A 13,228-nucleotide genomic window follows, 5' to 3' on the forward strand; every position below is an offset into this window, starting at 1 on the left:
TGTCGCATGCAAGAAAATTAGCATCACAGTTGTTAAATTACCATTGCAAGCAATCAAATTATGAAATACCACCTCGAACATGCATATGAATTGAGTCTATTGTAGTGCCGTTGTTTCCTTATGTGTGAATTAAAGGACGCCAGTCCCTAGCGAACATTGGGTGGCGGCATGGCATTTTCACATATATTGGGTTGAGGGCATGTACAATGGGGGTTGACTCAGCTGGTAAGCAAGTACACGTAAGACATTTGATTACGTGATGGAAATAGAAAGAGGAGAGAGAAACTACCTGTCTTTACAATTACCGATCGTCTAATTGCACAAAGATTGCTGCTTAGCGACGTCCATCCTCCCGTTGTTCGAAGGGGTGTCTGCATCGAGCAGTTTTTCCATCCAGATTCTATCCAACCACCCCATGATTTTAGCCGCGATACAGACAACTAAATAGACGATCCATTGTAAAAGCTATGTGTAGTAGATAACTATAGAGACTATATCTGACATGGAAAGGGGCCACAGACGGGAGTGAGGGCTTTTGGTGGCCGAGCTACAGGCAGGCCGGAATCCGGCTCATCTGTTTGGGCCTTGGGATTCGAAACCTGTCAGTTCGTAGCAGCTGCGTTGCCAGGCCTAGTGAGGGAAATACGGCCCATAATACTCCTATCTGCGCGTAGGCGTATTGTGTTCGACCCATCGGGTGGAGCTATTCCCGGGCCTGGAAAGGGAGGTGTGCCCTGCGACGGGAATTTGGGACATGTTGGGTGGTTCAAAACAGCACAGGTAAATGGATCTTTGTCTAAAAAAAAAAGGTAAATGGATCCAATGCGACTCCGTCAGACCCCACCCCACCCCGCTCGGGCTTACCTTGTGGAGCAGATAGAGCCACGGGACAGGATTCGCTCCCCACCCCATTCTCCTTCATACACACGGGCACGGCGGCGGCGACTGTGCTCCGGCAATATGTCCACCGACGGCCTCGAGCTCGACGGGTATGTTCGTTTTGCTGCGCTGATTCCCTTCTTCTCTCTCTTGCGTCTGGATTCAACGGCGTGGGATTGGAAAGTACTTGCTCATGTGGCTAGATTTGATTCTCGCAGGGGTGTCTCCGTGTGAATGGTTCTGTCTTCCCAGTGGAGTTCCAGGATTCCATCAGTGCAGCAGGTTTAGACATCGACAAGACAGACGAAGAAAAGGAAAACGGAGATGGAGACAGATACGAGGTGTGCTCTGAAACTACGAGTGGCTAGAGTAGACACGGAGGTTAGTAAGAAAACTTTTCTATGTATTTGCTCATGTGATTTTGCGGCTGTTCAGCAAGTGATCCTGCATCGTAGGTGTGTTGTCTAGCTCACTTTGGCAGGTAAAAATGAACTTTTGGTTTCAGTTAGGATGTGCGTTAGCTTCAGTACTTCTGTTGGGGCGAATATGGTTGGATTTTGCCGAATCAGTGTACGCCTGCAAAAATGAAAAAAGTGATGGATTGGGTTTGGATTTCAGTATATATGTTGCAACATTTTATTTGGTGAGCTTGGTTTCAGTGGAAAATTCTTGTTGTTAGGAATTATTTCTGTGAGACACAGGAAGCATTCGGATTCAGTTTTCTGTGTTTTAGTTCTGGATTTTGTTCAGACTGGGTTCGGATTCAGTTAGTTGGATTTGGCTAGCTAGCATGCAAGTTGATTAGCATGTTGGTGTGGCGAAAATGGTGCTGGACGGGAGTGTGCTGTTATAGTTCCAGTGCAAATTTGTTAGGGTACAAGTTGCTTCAGATGGGGGTGTGCTGTTTTGGATATTTTCTCTGTACCACAGGGAAAATGTGTGTTGTTAGTGTTGTTGGCATTTAGAAGAAATGTCACTGATTGCCTTGTTTTTATCTGGATTGTTAGGGCTAGTTGTTCTGGTAAAAGAATTAGTTAGGTTTCTGGCATTTGTGGAGGGAGGGCGAGCATGATACAGTGAGTAATAAATTTTGTGGAAAATGTTGATTTTCCGACTCAGTGTCTGTCTGCAATGAAAAAATGCTCGAGTGGGATTGGATTTAGTGTCTATCTTAAGAGTGTTTATTTGATGAGCTTGGTTTCATTTGAAGGCACAGATTAAATAAGTAGTTTCTTAATACTGGTTATTGGCAAGAACTGTGATGAAGTATTGGTTTTGTTGGGATGGAAAGTATTGAATTAGAATTGGTATGATATTTGTTATTAGGGAGATTTCTTCTGATACATGTACTTGGACAACAAAACCAGTGAGAGTGGCAGATTGGTCCATTTTTTGTGGCATACACAATCATGGTTTAGGGGATTTCCAAGCGTCGGCTGGATTGGGTTCGGATTCAGTTCATATCATAGTGTTTATTTGGTGAATTTGGATTCAGTGGAAGGCACGGCATTAAGTAAGTAGTGGTGTAATAATTGTTTATCTGGAAGATTTGTGATGAAGTATGGTTTTTGGTGGGCGGGACATGACTGAATTAGAATTGGTATAATACCTGATATTTGGAAGATTTCTCTTTGATACATGTACTTGGAGAACAAAAACAGTGACAGTGGTTGGTTGGTCCATTTTTTTCCATAGAGACCCTAGTTTAGGGGATTTCCAAGTGTCAGTTGGGTGTACATGATTTTATTTATTTTTAGTTTGAAACTGCAGCGGGTGGTCTTCTTATTTTGGCGTTGGTGAAGCATTGCATCGCAAGTTGTTTAGTGCAAATCCCTTTGTTTGTACACAGCATGTCGATTTTTATAATTCTGTCTTTTTGTTGTGAGACATTGCTTCAGGGTTAGGATTGGGAAAGCACCTGATGAGAGGGAGATGAAAGCTGACAGGAAGATAGCTCTTGAATAATCTGTGCACGCTTACGCAGAGAAGGGGGATGGGCATATGTTGTCAATCCCAAAATTGGCACAAGTTTTGATTCATTGGATGAGGCTTATGAGTTCTACAACCACTACTCATGGAAAACTGGGTTTGGGTTTTGCACGATCTGCCGAGTGCAGGGCCACAAGGGTGCAACTTGCCCCCAAAGAGGTGATGTGCCGAAGGCTCCAAGGAAATTGCCGAAATGCACAAACTGTGGGGTGGTCGGCCATCGTTGCAATGCTTGAGGCGCTAAAAAGAGCGGTCCATTCGAACCAAACTTCCTCTAGACTAAGGATTGATGTGCTGATCCTTTGTAATGTTTCTTCCCATAAAATCCCAAATGCTGCAAACTTTGTCTTTCTTGTAGTGGAACAACTTGCCTGAACTGGATTGTGATGTTCCAGCCGGTTTACTTGGCCGGTGCTAGTGTATACTGCATAGTTTTCTTAATCCATGTACTGTGCCCACTAGCAAAAAATGTAGTTGCTGCCGCTGAAACAAAAAATGGTTGTTTTTCTATCTGCGCATGTGATCAGGCTGCTGGCCAGGGGTGCGTAAATACTACTTAATGTTCCTTTTATTTCTAAACGCACTTGTCTATTCTGTGCAAACTACATTGGCTACGTTGTTGTTTCCAGTACCAAACTGCTGTTTTTAAGAATTTTTGTGGTAGCATGCTTAGTTGTGTCAACATTTAGCCATGCAAATGATTCTTCTCCATTTATTTATGTGTGACATGGCAACCAGGTTCATACGAGTTCATTTTTTTCAATCTATTCAACTCAGTAATGGCATGGAAGCTAGGTTTATCGTTTTAAACAGGGCGTGTTGTTACGCCAGATGAATTGACAATACGATGTCATAGCTTTTGTAGGGTTCTCTCCATTGCACTTTGAAACCGGCTGGCAGGGGAGAGCACGCGCGCGCCCTTTGTCGAGCACAAGTGTGGTACAGGCATTGAATGTCTGTAGCAGAGTAACATGAGTGTTGATGAGTTCCATGGTCTACAGCTACGTATCTGCAGGTGCTGGTTGACTGGGTTCCGTGCTTACTCCCTTTCTAAAATATAATCACGGGATAAAATAGATAGATTATGACTTGGAATCGAAGAAAATAACGAATGACTCGATGAAAAAGTTAGTGTTAAATCGATCGTGTGAGCAATGGCCAATGAGGCATGTTAACTGAATCAGTTTCTTCCTTGCTCATCTTGTATGTGTGCACGCCACTCCACCTGGTCTCCTAGATGAGCAGTTTGCATGCTGGACGAACACATGCCGTTGGACTGCGAAGTGACAAGTGATGGAGGCGCTGCTCCCCAAAACTTTTTCTTGGGAGGGCATAGTAAATTCGGGGAAGTGACAGACTGAGGAAAGGGAAGCACAGATCGCGGCGGATAGCTGTAGCATTGGATCGGGCCTCTCTCCTGAAACCTATGGCTAATTCAGAACACTTGTACATATAAGCGTGGTTACTCGGGGATAAAACTGATTGATCTATCTGGTTCAATGTAATAACGCGTGTAACTAGGTTGCTTGGATTCTGCTGGCTGGTAGTACAAATGACACAAACTGCAGTTCGATGTCAGTGTTTATCGATTTTAAGCACATCTGTGGCCAGTGCGATGGTGAAATCAAACATCACGCCCAAATACTTGATTAGTAACGTAGTGGTAAACACTTGTTGGTGTTTCACTGGACCCAAAGGCTGCACGTAGGCACCTTTGCCTGTTGGTGCTCTTCGCTCGGCCACAAAACGTCCACGACGTGCATGAACAGCTCGTACATGTATCCACGCGCATTGTGCAGGAGTACTACCGCGACCAACGATGTGCGTACATGTCAGCTGCGTGTAAGAGGCCTACCTGCTTTTGCATGTGCGTGGGCCATCGCTGATCCAATACAGCCCAAAAATAAATCGAATACTTGCCCTATACCCTGCCCGCACGGATCTCCCCATGGTGGTCCGACGACTGAGCCCATGGTGGTCCGACGACTGAGATTAAGGCCTGCCTGTAGCGCGGCCACCATTGGTATTTTCCGCTACAGACGGAACCTATCTAGACTGCTGTTCATGCCCTGGCGCGACGCGGAGGCGCGGCAGATTGCATAGAGCGGCTTTCGTTAGTGTCGTGTGAAAATCGTGCAGTAAATCATTTTTCATGAAAAACAAAACGCAGTTCAGCTCCCGAGATTCGAAGGGAGGGATCCGACATGGCATGGAATTTGCAGGCGACACGAGGCCGACACCGGCACCGAGTCGAAAAGGACCTCGCCCCAGCGTTCGCGTGAATCTATACAAGTATCGACCTCCCGTGAATCTATGTAAGTTGATCATCATGAATAAAATAAATCTCCACCTCGATTGCGCTGGTGGCCTGAGCAGCAGCGAACTAATTAAGCCCGCGGCACCGCCACGGCGGTGTTTTGGACGCCGCACTCATGTTTCGACCCGATGCGGCCGGAGCCCGTGGCCGTGGGTGCGCCAAGACCCAATCCTTTCCAGTGGCCGCCGCGGTGCCGTCCAGGAACGGCGGACGTACGATCCGCCAGTCGCGGCGCCGTCCAGGAACGGCGGCTTCGGCACCGTCCCGGCGTCGGAGAAGGCCATCGCTGGCCTGCCCAGGATCACGGCCGGCGAGGCGAGGGAGAAGGGCTGCTCCGTGTGCATGGAGGCCTTCGAGGAGGGCGTGGCGCTGAGGAGGATGCACTGCTCCCACGCGTTCCACGAGGACTGCATCTCCATGTGGCTCAGCGTCAGCCACCTCTGCCCGCTCTGCCGCTTCGCGCTGCGCACCCAAGGCCAAGAGGACGAGGAGGAGCGTACGGGCCGCGAGTAGATGTAGATGACTGGCCTGCTATCTGAGGATCAGAATTTCGAACCCCGATTATCTATGGTTTGTTGTGCCCATTGGCTCTCTCCAAAAAAATTACTCCCTCTCTAAACTAATGTAAGAGCGTTTAGATCATTAAAATAATGATCTAAATGCTCTTATATTAGTTTACGGAGGGAGTACTAGTCTTATGCAGAAGTATATCTTCTGATCTTCTTCCTAGAGGACTCGGACGGTGCCGGCGTTTGTAACCTTTCTTTTTCTTCTTCTTCATTATCATCTTGCTTATCGTGTAATCTAGAGACTTCCTAGTTCGCGCGGGGGTCTATCGTGCACCCCTCATGCCACCGGCGAGCGCTTTGAGCCAACCCATGTTTGGATTTCAAACAAAAAACAAATTCCAAAAAATGTTCATGAATTTGAAAAATGGTATATGAGTTTGTAAAATCTTTATGAATTCAAAAAAGTTCTCAAAATTTTAAAAGTTCCTGGATTAAAAAATGTCCATAATTACATTTTTTGTGAATTCAAAAAATGTTCATGAATTTCAAAAAAGTCACAAATTCACAAAAATGTTCATGAATTCAAAAAAGGTCCGAGGATTCAATAAATGTTCATTAAAAAGGGTTCATGAATTAAAAAATATTCAAGATTTTCTTAAAACATTCACGATTTGAAAAATATGTTTGTGCATTCAAAAATTGTTCACGAATTCCCAATAATTGTTCAGGAATAAAAATATCATGGGTTCAAAAAATCTTGACAAATTTAAAAAATGTTCTTACATTTTAAGAAATGTTCACAATTTTTTTTAAGAAAATAAGGTAAAAACACAAAAGAAAAATAAAATATAGGAAATATCAGAAGAAAAACTAAGAAATAAGAAAGAAAAAAAAGGGAAAATCGGTTCAGCCCACAGAGAGGCCGGGCGCGCGAGAGGGTACGTGATACGTGGGTACTCAGCGACCTACCCGGTAAAATGAGAGCAACTAATTGAGGAGCGCTCCTATAAGAGCCTGGAACGCGAGAGGGTACGTGATAGGTGGGTACTCAACGATCTACCCGGTAAATAGGAGAGCAACTAATTGAGGAGTGCACCTTCGGGAGCCTTGCGCGCGAGAGGGTACGTGATACGTGGGTACTCAGCGATCTACCCCAGTAAATAGGAGAGCAACTAATTGAGGAGGGCTCCTTCGGGAGCCCGGCGCGCTCTCAGCCGCCGCCACGTGTCGCGCTCTGGGTACTTTCTCCAGATTTTTTTTCTGCACGTGTTTTCTGCTTTTTTGATTTTTTTTATCCGGCTTTTCGGTTTTCCATTGGTCTTCCTTAGCTTATCGGCAAAATAAAAATAAAAATAATGCAAAAACGCGGTTTTTTTTTCCTTCTGCGAGAGGCACATATTTGCTTCTACGAGAGCCACAACTGTGCCTCCAAGAAACTGAAAAAAACATGATTTCTCTTTTATTTTCCTTTCATAAGAGGCACGGCTTTGCTTACGCGAGAGGCACAGCCACCGTGCCTCTAGAAAACGAAAAAAAAAACGTGATTTCTCTTTTTTTTTCCTTCCATGAGAGGCGCGGTTTTGCTTCCCTGAGAGGCACGGCCGTGCCTCTCGGAAACTGTAAGGGCTTATTTATCCCATAGTGGTTTTGGTGATTGATGACAATACTTTTGCGGACTAATCGTGTGCGTTAAGTTCTTTCAGAGAATCATCCATTGGCACGAGACGATTTCCTCCCCTCGGTGTTTTTATTCAAGACGGTGTAGCTCCTGCATTTCGTTGTTGGTGGACTAGTTTCGTAGGAGTCTCCGTACTATTAAGAGGGGATCCGCTTTGGTAAGACTAGGGTGGAATCAACACGTACACATCCTTATCACACCCGTCGTCTTCCTTTCGCATCTTTGGAGCTGCACCTCTCTTCCGTACCTGCTTCGCCCTGTGCCAGCGGTAGTACCGCGGTCTACAGCGGTAGTACCGCCGAAGCCCCCCAGCGGTAGTACCGCTCCGAAGAGCGGTAGTACCGCTCGCGGGCTTCGGCCGTAGTACCGCGTAGTACCGCGCCTACTGCCGCCTCGATTCGAGACGGTGTTTTCTCGTGTCGGGTTTTGCGGCACTAGTAGCGGCAGTAGAAGCGGTAGTACCGCTCTGAGCAGTAGTACCACTCTACTCCCGCGGTAGTACCGCTCTAGGGCCAGTGGCCTGACTTCCTCTTCAGCGCGGTAGTACCGCTGGGTAGGGAGCGGTAGTACCGCTCTCAGCGGTAGTACTGCCCTTCCCTAGCGGTAGTACCGCCCTGTGCGGGGCTGCTCAGTGGGGTAACGGTTGGATGTGTTCCCCCACTATTTAAAGGGGTCTTCTTCCTCCTAGTTGACCCACCTCTTTCCCCAAAAGCTCCATTGTTGCTCAAAGCTCCATTTTCGCCCGATCTCTCTTCCTAGCCAATCAAACTTGTTGATTTGCTCGGGATTGGTTGAGAGGGCCCAGATCTACACTTCCACCAAGAGAAATTCGATTCCCCCACTTATCCCTTGCGGATCTTGTTACTCTTGGGTGTTGAGCACCCTAGACGATTGAGGTCACCTCGAAGCCATACTCCATTGTGGTGAAGCTTCGTGGTGTTGTTGTTGTTGTTGGGAGCCTCCGATTGGTGTGGAGATTGCCCCAACCTTGCGTGTAAAGGTTCGGTCGCCGCCTTCAAGGGCACCAATAGTGGATTCACGGCACCTCGCATTGTGTGAGGGCGTGAGGAGAATACGGTGGCCCTAGTGGCTTCTTGGGGAGCATTGTGCCTCCACACCGCTCTAACGGAGACGTACTTCCCCTTAAAAGGAAGGAACTCCGGTAACACATCCTCGTCTCCACCGGCTCCACTCTTGGTTATTTCGTGCCTTTACTTTTGCAAGCCTACTTGTTGTTACATCCTTGCTTGCTTGTGTGCTAGTTGTTATTGCATCATATAGGTTGCTCACCTAGTTGCACATCTAGACAACCTATTTTGTTGCAAAGTTTAATTTGGTAAAGAAAAGCTTAAAAATTGTTAGTTGCCTATTCACCCCCCCCCCCTCTAGTCAACCATATCGATCCTTTCAATTGATATCAGAGCCTCGTCTCTTTATTAAGGACTTTACCATCCGAAGAGTATGGTTGACGTCAACGACGGTGCGGAGGAACACTCCGGTGTGAATCCCATCTCGTCTTCGGCCGAAGGGGGAACCTCGGTCTCTCGTGAGGAATTCAATGTGGCTTTAGACACATTGAAAACCTCCATGACGGCCGAGGTTAAAAGCATGTTTACTGAATTCCTAGAGGGACTCAAACTATCTACCTTGCCGATGAAAGTGGGTGATCCCACTAACAAGGTGACGGATGCTAACCCCGACAAGGGGGAAGCTAATAGTGAAAAGAGTCCGTCTACTAGTGGTAGAAATGGCACCGGCATCTATGCCCATGTGGAACCCCCGGTGTATAAAGGACCGATCCCCTCTACGCATTTGAATCATGCCGGTCCTCCTCCTAAATATGTGAAAAATGAGGATTTTGATTCTTGGGTCTATCGCTTCAAGCGTCATTTAAAACATGTGAATACTAACCTTTGGAGAATTATTGAAGAAGGTTTCTATCCTCATGATCCAAGCAACTTCACCCCTCGAGAAGAAGTGGACAACCAATTCAATGAGAGTGCTCTCTTCATCATCCAAGATGCTATCCTTCCCGAAGATCTCCCTCATCTTCGACCTCATGTCATGGCTAAAGAAGCATGGAAGTGAGTCGAGCGTATGTATAGAGGAAGTGCTAGCATTCAACGCTCCAACTATGAAGTGGTGCAAGATGAAGCCGATGAGTTTGCAATGAAAGAGGATGAAGAACCTCGTGAGCTCTTTCGAAGAGTGACCAAACTTGCGGTCGCACTCCGAGATCATGGGAGTAAAGACACGGATGACAATTGGATCAAGCGCAAGTTCCTCAAGGCCATGATGCCCTACAACAAGGCCATGTCCTCCGTCATCCGCCAAAGACCGGACTTCCACTCCATGACCTCTGGTGAAGTGTTGGATGAGTTCATTGCAATGAACATCTTGGATAAGACCGCCGACAATGCGGTGCTCCGTTCCCAAAGGGCAAAGAAGCCCAATCTTGCCTTGAAGGCCAAGGTTAGTGTGGAAGAAGAAGAAGAAGAGGAAGATGAGGAGAGCAACCCCGAGGACACAAAGTATGATTATCATGAGCACATGGCTCTTGCCTCAAGACAGTTTTGGAGTAAGAAGACTACAAGACCCAACTTCAACAAGAACAACTCAAGTGGCCTCAAAGGGAAGCAACGAGTTAGAACTTGTTTCAACTGTGGCAATGTCAGTCATTTCGTTGCGGACTGTCCATAAGAGAAGCGGGAAGACAATGGTGGCAAGTTCATTCGAAAAGACAAAGCCAAGTCCTTCCCCAACAAGAACAACTTCACCAAGAAGACTCCTTCTCGCGGGTTGGTGGTTCAAGAAGAATACCGCGAGGATGACGATGATGATGAAGATGGTGAAACAATGGCCATGGCATCCGTTGCCATTGTCTCAACTCCTCGGGTGTCTCTATTCGATGCACCTAACGAGAACATCACCGCCAAGTGCCTCATGGCTAAGGACACCAACAAGGTAACCCCCAACATCAAAACCACCATTATTCCTAACCCTCCTTCAACGGATGACTTTGATAATGGTAAGGGGTCTAATGAAGAGATCAATGAATTTGAGTCCTTCATGAGTAAGCTCAAGGGCAAATCCAAGAAGCATTTCGTTGCTCTCTTGGAACAACTTGGTGAAGCCAATGACATGATCGAGGCTCATGAAGAAACCATCACTAAGATGGAAAGTCATAGCCATGACTATGCCGATGAGATATCGGATCTCTCTAATGCTCTTGAGGAAGAGCGTGAGCATCGTTTGGCTCTTGAGGAGTCACACAACGATGGTCACGCTAAACTAAAGAAAGATCTTGATCATGCTCTTGTTGTGTCTCATGTTCTAGCTTCCGAGAAGGCTAAACTTGGGGTTGATCATGTTAGACTCACGGAGGAGTTTGATGTACTTGACAAGGCCCACAAGGTCTTGAAAAGTGCTCATGCCACCCTCAAGGAGTCTCATGCTCAACTCCAAGTTAAGCTAACTAAGGAAAAGGCCACATTTCCTCACATGGTCTTAATTGATAATGCAAATGCTACTAACCCATGTTGTGAGCATGTGCATCTTGTGGAGGAAAATGCCAAGTTGAAGGAACAACTCGAGAAAGGTCTTGTGTCATCCATACAAGGCGAGAAGAACCTAAATGACCTTTTGAGCAATCAAAAGGAAGTTTTGGGAAAGGAGGGAGTTGGGTTCGCACCCAAGTCCAAGAACAAGAAGAAGAACAAGGAGAAGAAGAGCAAGACCAATCGACCTCCTCCGCTCACGCAAACCTTTGTGAAGGAGGGAGAAGGTGCTCCTAAGGAGAAGAAGAACAATGGGAAGAGCGATGAAGCCAAAGAGCGCAACGCCATCTCTCCCAACAAAGCCGGCGACTTTAACCCCTCTTATGTGTTGTGTCGTGCTAGTGATGGACATGTTTATGCTAAATTTGTTGGTTCTCCTTATGAGTACATTGAATGGTCTATTTGGGTTCCTAAGACCCTTGTTACTAACATCAAAGGACCCATTACTCAATGGGTACCTAAAACCAAGCATTGATCTCTTGTAGGTGTTTGCTTCCGGTGGGGGATCATGGTTGCTCGACAGTGGAGCAAAAAATCATATGACCGGGAGCAAGGACTTGGTGGTGGACGTGCACAATATCCCATCTATGCCCACCAATGTCGAATGGGGTGATGCCTCACATTCTAAGGTATTGGGTCTTGGCAAGGTTGTCATTTCCCATGATCTAACGATCGAGAAAGTCATGCTTGTTGAGTCCCTTGCGTTCAATTTACTTTCCGTTCGTCAACTCGCACTCATGGGTTTTGCCACCTTCTTTGATATTGATACCGTGGCCCTCTTGTGGAGCAAGACTCTTAAAGTAGCCTTTGTTGGGCATGTCGAGAACGGTCTCTATGTGGTTAACTTCTCGGAGCAACCCACTAAGACCGCGACATGCCTAATGGCTAAAGTTGATGTGGGATGGCTTTGGCATCGCCGTTTAGCCCACGTCAATATGATATCTTTGCAAAGTCTTCTAAAGGGGGACCATATTCGTGGACTAACAAATGTTAGTTTTGCCAAAGATCGTGCTTGCAGTGCTTGTATCGAAGGAAAGCTTCATGAAAAGGCTCACCCTCCTTCAACCATCATCTACTCGAAGAGACCCTTGGAGCTCCTTCACATGGATCTCTTCGGGCCTCCATCCTTTGATAGTCTTGGAGGGAGAAAGTATTGCTTGGTGATTGTGGATGATTATTCAAGATACACTTGGGTATACTTCTTCAAGAGGAAGAGTGAGACTCAACAAACCTTCATCAACTTTGCAAATGAAGCTCAACGTCAACACAATGCAAAGATCTTGACAATAAGAAGTGGCAACGGCACCGAGTTCAAGAACTACACCTTGGATGAGTTTCTTAGTGATGAAGGGATCAAGCACCAATATTCCGCACCATATACCCCTCAACAAAATGGTGTTGCGGAGAGGAAGAACCGGACGTTGATGGATGCGGCAAGGACCATGATGGCGGAGTTCAAGTCTCCATACAACTTCTGGGCCGAAGCCATCAACACAGCTTGTCATGCATCCAATCGGCTCTATCTCCGCAAAGGCTTGAACAAGACTCCGTATGAGATACTCACCGGGAACAAGCCCAATCTCAAGTACTTCTGGGTGTTCGGGTGTAAGTGTTTCATTCTCAAGAAAGGTGTTCGTTTGTCTAAATTTGAAGCTAGAGCTCATGAGGGCATATTTGTTGGTTATGCTACAAACTCTCATGCTTACCGTGTTCTCAACAAGTCCAGCGGACTCATTGAGGAGACGTGTAACGTGGAGTTTGACGAAAATAACGGCTCCCAAGTGGAGCAAAGTGGTACTTATGATGTAGGTGATGAAATTCCTCCCCAAGCCATAAGAAGAATGGGTATTGGTCAAATCCTACCCATTGAGGAACCCCTTGTGGCCGAAGGAGAAGGACAATGCTCTACTCAAGTAGAGCCATCACCTCATCAAGACCCACACGCTTCCGAAGAACAAAGTGAAGGCCCTCAACCTTGTGAACAATACCAAGGGCAAGATCAACCTCAAGATGGTGGTGAACCTCTAAATGATGCCCAAGGTCAAGTTCTCCCCCTCGAGCAAGTTCAAGATCAAGAGCAAACTCAAGCTCAAGATCAAGAACAAGCTCAAGACGGTGCTCAAGATGATCAAGTCAACCCTCCCTCCACATCCGAGGAGGAATTAGAGCGTCGTGCCGCAAAGATTGCTTCCAAGCTCACCACTCAAGGCCATCTCATGGAAAATGTATTTGGAAGCCTAAGAAAGGGGGTAAGCACTCGTAGACAATTAGCAAACTATTGTGAACATCACGCGTTTGT

General features: G+C 46.5%; 1 long non-coding RNA gene and 1 pseudogene across 1 annotated transcript; both read left to right on the top strand.

The window, feature by feature from the left end:
* The first annotated feature begins 819 nt into the window (after nt 1-819).
* LOC119307368 lies at nt 820-3,380 on the top strand. The gene is made up of 3 exons (XR_005149276.1): nt 820-989; nt 1,098-1,260; nt 2,778-3,380. It is a non-coding gene; the product is annotated as an uncharacterized LOC119307368 (long non-coding RNA).
* A 1,317-nt stretch (nt 3,381-4,697) lies between these two features.
* LOC119309072 lies at nt 4,698-5,822 on the top strand (annotated as a pseudogene).
* Nucleotides 5,823-13,228: the final 7,406 nt, after the last annotated feature.

Source organism: Triticum dicoccoides, chromosome 5B (genome assembly GCF_002162155.2).
Source record: "Triticum dicoccoides isolate Atlit2015 ecotype Zavitan chromosome 5B, WEW_v2.0, whole genome shotgun sequence".
NCBI lineage: Eukaryota > Viridiplantae > Streptophyta > Magnoliopsida > Poales > Poaceae > Triticum > Triticum dicoccoides.